At 38.9% G+C, this 5,710-nt stretch overlaps 1 long non-coding RNA gene across 1 annotated transcript in view; it reads left to right on the plus strand.

Moving 5' to 3' along the window:
* LOC134478719 (uncharacterized) overlaps window positions 1-4,573 on the plus strand; it is a 32,916-nt gene extending 28,343 nt beyond the window's left edge. The window contains exon 4 of the long non-coding RNA XR_010051504.1: window positions 4,358-4,573. This is a non-coding gene — a long non-coding RNA (uncharacterized LOC134478719). The remainder of the gene's footprint in view (window positions 1-4,357) is intronic.
* Window positions 4,574-5,710: the final 1,137 nt, after the last annotated feature.

The following is a 5,710-nucleotide window of genomic DNA, read 5'->3' on the forward strand; positions in this document are numbered from 1 at the left end:
ACCTCGTGGCAGCCAGGAAGTGGAGAGAAGAGCTTGTATAGGAGGGCTTCCTCCTACATTTGTTTCACCTGGACCCAGAGCTTAACAGATGGTGCTGCCTACATTCAGGGAAGATTTCATTCCTCAGTTTGCTGTTCCACATGCCAGTTGTCTCTGGAAACTAACAAAGATATCCAGAAGTTTACTTTACCAATTTCTTAGGTGTTTCTTAATCTACACAGGTTGACAAAATTAATCATGCACATCTGTGTGATCATGAGTCTCCTGTCTGGATAGACCATAGTCTATTCATTCACTAATTAAGTAACATATTTTTTGCTTCCAAATTTTGACAATTATGAGTAAAACCTCAACATTTGAGGTGGGATAATTCATTTTCATTTCAGCTTTGTTTACATTTTGTCATTTTAAACTTTTGTCTGGATTACTTTTCTCATTGCTGAGGCAAAACATCTGACACTTAAAGTTAGAGGGGGAAAAATTTATGTTGGTTCACAGTTTGTAGAGGTTTCCATCCAGAATCAGCTACCTCCAAGCCAGGGTAGCACAGCAGAGGGGCATCGAAGAGGAGAAACAGTTTGTGGTAAGCAAAAGACAGAACAGCAGCAAGTGACAAGCAGCGAATCTCTTCTGTCACTTATATCATGTCCAGGCTACTCATCCTTAGGGCGGCAGCACTCACACGCAGTGTGGGGCAGCCTTAATCCTGGCATCTCACTGTGCGTCAATTCCAGTGCACATCCTTGACCCCAGCATCACACACTCTAGACTCAGCCACCTCCAAAAAGCGCCACCTATGGTCACATAAAGCTTTAGGGGGACATCTAGGCACAAGCCATAACAGCATCATTAACATGAATAATTAAAATTACTATACTGATTGAAATAGCCTTTTTTTTTTATTTTAAGAAAAGGAAACAAAAAAAATACATGGAAATTTAAAAAAAAGGGTAGAAATAATTCTAAATTACAGACAAACAAAAGGTAAGAAATTGCCAGTTGATAAGTTACAATTTGTCATCTTCGAAATGGCTGTTCAGGTTATAGAATTAAAGTATATAGAATGACATTCAAAAAAAAATGACCCTACAAACCATTCTGCTCTATGGCCGAACAAAAGCTCTGTAATATGATTATCAGTCCCACCTATTTGTTTTACATCTCTAAGAGGATAAGGTTAACCATATCAAAACAGAACAGAACATTTTTAAAAAAAATAAAAAAACAATTTAAAGAAATACAGATTTCAAAGCAAGTCCACTGGAGATCTACCTTATCTATCTAGCTTCTTACAAATAGTTGTCCCTAACTTCACCCACTTTCTATACTTATTGCATATTATAGAACTAATCAAATCATTACAGGATGATGGAGTCTTTTTAGGTCCTCAAGTTCCAAATTAGGGAAGACAATACCAACTACCATCGCATCTCTCATTCTCTTTGTGATAGCCGTCCCCATCTCTGCATATGCTGAAGTTGAGCTGAAGAAACCAGTCCAGAGTCATTTTAATCAGCAAGCAATAGATTGCTAGAATTTATATTATAATGCTACAAAATAAGCCTCGGGTTTTTCAGGTTTCTTCCTCAGAGTATTTGTTCCTATCCTCTCTGTATTATAGGGAAAACCAAGTCATAACAAGACAACGAAACAATTTCCTAGATAATCATGCAATGGATAGGACTTATAAAACTATAATATAAATGATCTTCCGTAGCTACTATGTTTTCTCTTGTTATTTTCAATAGATTTGTCGACAACACTGGCTTATTATATGTAAAGGATATCCATACTGGTATGAATCAGTAACAGCTCTCAAATACTACAATGCAGTCAAAGATAAGTTTTTTTATAAAAATAGGTGAAATAGCCTTTGATGTAATAGTAGAGATCACCAAACTAGTAGCCACAGAAACTGGGTGAGTTTTCGTAGATTTTTTGTTGTTTTGTTTTTGTTTGCTGTTCTTTTGATCATGTGTGCGGGTATGTGTGTGCTTTCACCCACCAGCTATGTGACCTCCATTGAGCTTTGAAATTTCTGGATCTTTGTTTATTTTCAAATTGAGGAGATTGAAACCCTTTTAGATATGAGAGTTTGGGAATTAAAAAAAATCTTTCAAGTAAATCCTCATAAAACCATCTATTATTTTGTATTGTTAGTAGTTGATTGAAAAATCTTTGTAGCACATTGATTCTTAGCTGTTTTGTAGATAACATTTTAGGAATGTTAGGGCCATGATTCCCAGAACTGTTGCCTCTGGGCTGGATTTGAGCCCTGAGGAAGGAATGCTTATGCCAATGCAGCTCATAAACTGTCTTCAGGGCTCCCATGGGGCCTACCTGGGTCATGGCAAGGAGAGCAACCCTAAGATGTAATTTAGCCGAACACTTTATACAAACTGTCCTTTCTGGAAAAGGAAATAATAGTTTTGACATTTGTAGAAAGTTTATTGCAGGAGTTTACAAAAAGTCTACCTCAAATGGCTTTGTATTTTTTGTTTTCCATAAATTAATATTGTAAAACAAATCATCAATATTTTCAAAGAATAATTGCTTTTATAAGTTCTTAAATTCTATTATATCTTGTGAGGTATGTGACTGCACCCATTGAGTAATATATGCTGTGTATTTTTCAGTCCATATGCATGGGCATTTCTTTTATATCTATTTTAGAATATATTTGTAAGCTTTTTTATAAAAACAATTATACTGTAAAATATATACATTGACTGGGGAGAAATTTCATGGGCATATTTCTACTCTTTGCATCATCATTCAGTGTGAAAGACTTGTCAGTCTCATTTGTTTATCATTAACCTGACAAGATGTCAGGCATCCACGTAATTTTTTGCCCTCTAAGAGCATGTGTTTAGATGATTAATTAAAATGAAGGGCCACTTAGACATGAGTATTTGAGAGGTGCAATCTTAGATCTCCTTTTAGGAGTATGAATCTTTTTCTGAGTCTTTTCCAGACCCTGACTGCCTGAGAAGAATGAAAGAAGGACGAGGGAATTCTGTGAATACCTTCAACTGAAATCACAGCAGAGCTTCCCCGAGGTGGCTGAATCCATAGGATGCCCGGACTGTCACATACAAAAGGCCTGGGGGAGGTGGTTCCAGTGTGTTAAATCACCACCTCCAGCAGCAGAGCTCAGAAGCCTGTCTTCCTCATCACCTGCCCTCTCTCCAAGGTAGAATTTAGCATAATCCTGTAAGACAATCCTATTGTTCTTTATTGTTCTTGCCTGTGACTGCCTCTGGTAGGTGTTCCCTGGAGGGAGGAACTTAACAGGAAGGATGAAGGGATGACGTGGGATGCTGTTCCTGCCTCATGGGAGGCCTGGTGTGGACTTGAGGGACAGGTGATGAGGAGGACAGGCTTCTGAGCTCTGCTGCTGGAGGTGGTGATTTAACACACTAGAACCACCTCCCCCAGGCCTTTCGTATGTGACAGTCTGTGCATCCTATGGATTCAGCCACCTCAGGGAAGCCCTGCTGTGATTTCAGTTGAAGGCATTCACAGAATTCCCTCGTCCTTCTTTCACTCCGCTTAGGCAGTCAGGGTCTGGAAAAGACTCTCAGAAAAAGATTCATACTCCTAAAAGGAGATCTAAGATTGCACCTCTCAAATACCCATGTCTAAGTGGCTCTTCATTTTAATTAATCATCTAAACACATGCTCTTAGAGGACTTTTAGATTGTGTGACAAAGGAAACAGCATAGAAAATGAACTTCTGCACATTGTCTTGTACAAACAAATACAACTGTTTTTCAGATTCCTCAGACACTTGTATTGCAAAAAATTATTTTTTTCTAATTATTTTCTACCTACTCCTCTAAACTCTTATGATTCCATAAATGGTTACTGCCATAAATACTACCAGGTTTTGGAACTTTTCTAGAAGTTGTATTATATAATACATTTATTCATGTCTCAAGAGCCAGAATATTTTTCTCTTGGATATTTACGGGAAGTAAAACAGAAACAAGTCATTAATTTTGAATTTTAACATACAACTTTATAAATGTTTTATTACTAAGAAAAAGAAATATAATGAGGGTGAGAGCATGAAGCAAGTTCTAGTATGCTGTGAAGAAGTTTATTTTGCTTGGATATGCATGAATACCTCTTTCTGGTCATTAAAAATTTAAACACTAAAAATCTAAATTTCAAGTTTTTAGTGAATTTGAACATAGCAAAATCTAGGTGTGAAAATAGTGACTACAATCCAGAAAAGAATACTGCTACTGGTCTTCTGAGATACAACTTTATAAACCTAAATATTTTTGGTAGCATCCACACTTGGGATCTTCCATGCCCCCCAGAGGCCTAATGTTGAACTCTTGGTCTCCAGAGTAGCACTGAGGGGACACGACAGAAGCCATGTGACCTGGGGAGGAAGAGAAGCCCTCCTGAGCGTGTCTTTGCAGCAGGTGATGGACTCCAGCCTCTCACTCTCTCATTCCCTATGCATGATTTGCTTCACTGTGTGCTCCCACTATGATGTGTTGTGTCATCACAGACCCAAAGCCAGGGCACCAAGAGACCATGGAGGAGAACCTTCACAATTACAAACCAAAATAAATGTTTTTTTCTTTATAAGTTGCCTACCTCAGATACTTTGTTATAGTCATGGAAATCTGACTAACACAGCTTTTGTCTCAGGAATGGCTCAGCCTATGTGTTAGTCAGCTTCTTGTCACTGAGACATAATGCCCCACACTCGCGAATTAAAGGAGCAAAGTTTTAATTTAGTTCACGGTTTCAGGAGACTTCTTATGCATCTTCAGTCTTGAGTACTTTTCTATTACTTATAAAGAGATGCTAATTAACATGCATTTACAATACAGCAATAAATATTCTACATTACAGCTTTTAGAAAGTATACTATGTTTCCCCCCAAAAGACCTAACTGGGAAATAAGCAGTGGTTGTTACCATGGTGACGTCCAGTGTCACCCAGAAGATCACGCTTCCTTGCTCTCTTGCTCAGTGGTGACTTCTTAACGGCAGGTAAGCAGGCTAGTTAGGGATGGGATTTACAGTCTGTAGTTTTCATGACTGATTATCTTCCCATCAGTCTTATTTTCAGGGAAACACAGTAACAGACCTCTTGAAGAAGCATAAATTAAGCCGTCTGCCTGAATAGTATAGAATCAAGTTGGACCAAAACCAAAAATATGAAGAATTTGTTCAAATGAAGAAAAATTGTTTGTAATTTCATTGTTACCCTCAGAAACATCTTGATCACTCAGTGCACTGCTGTGCTCGGTTCCCATCATAGCGACAAAATGCCTGAGACAAACATCTCACAGGAGGAAGCATTTATTTTGGCGCCTGGGTTCAGGGGTTTCAGTCCATGACTGCATGGCTCTGGCTCTGTTGCTTTGGACCTGTGTGTGATACAGTACACATCAGGTAGGATCATTTGATAGAGAAAGCCTGCTTACTTCATGGTGGCTAGGAAGCAAAAACAGATAAAGGAAAGGGCTGGAGTCCCAAGGCTCCCTGCGAGAACACACTCCCAGTAGCCTGTCCTGCTCCCAGTAGGCCTCCCTGAAAGTCCCACCACCACCCAACAGCACCATAGGCTGTGGACCAAGTCCTTAACACGTGGACCTTTGCCAAGGGTCACTTCCAAGCACTAGCAACAGCACAGCTAAATGCCTTTAACAAACACTGGAAAATATTCAGACTTCCTCTGGCAC

The sequence above is a fragment of the Cavia porcellus genome, unplaced genomic scaffold (assembly GCF_034190915.1).
Source record: "Cavia porcellus strain 051 isolate PalLab524CR breed Dunkin Hartley unplaced genomic scaffold, mCavPor4.1 scaffold_14, whole genome shotgun sequence".
NCBI classification, from domain to species: domain Eukaryota; kingdom Metazoa; phylum Chordata; class Mammalia; order Rodentia; family Caviidae; genus Cavia; species Cavia porcellus.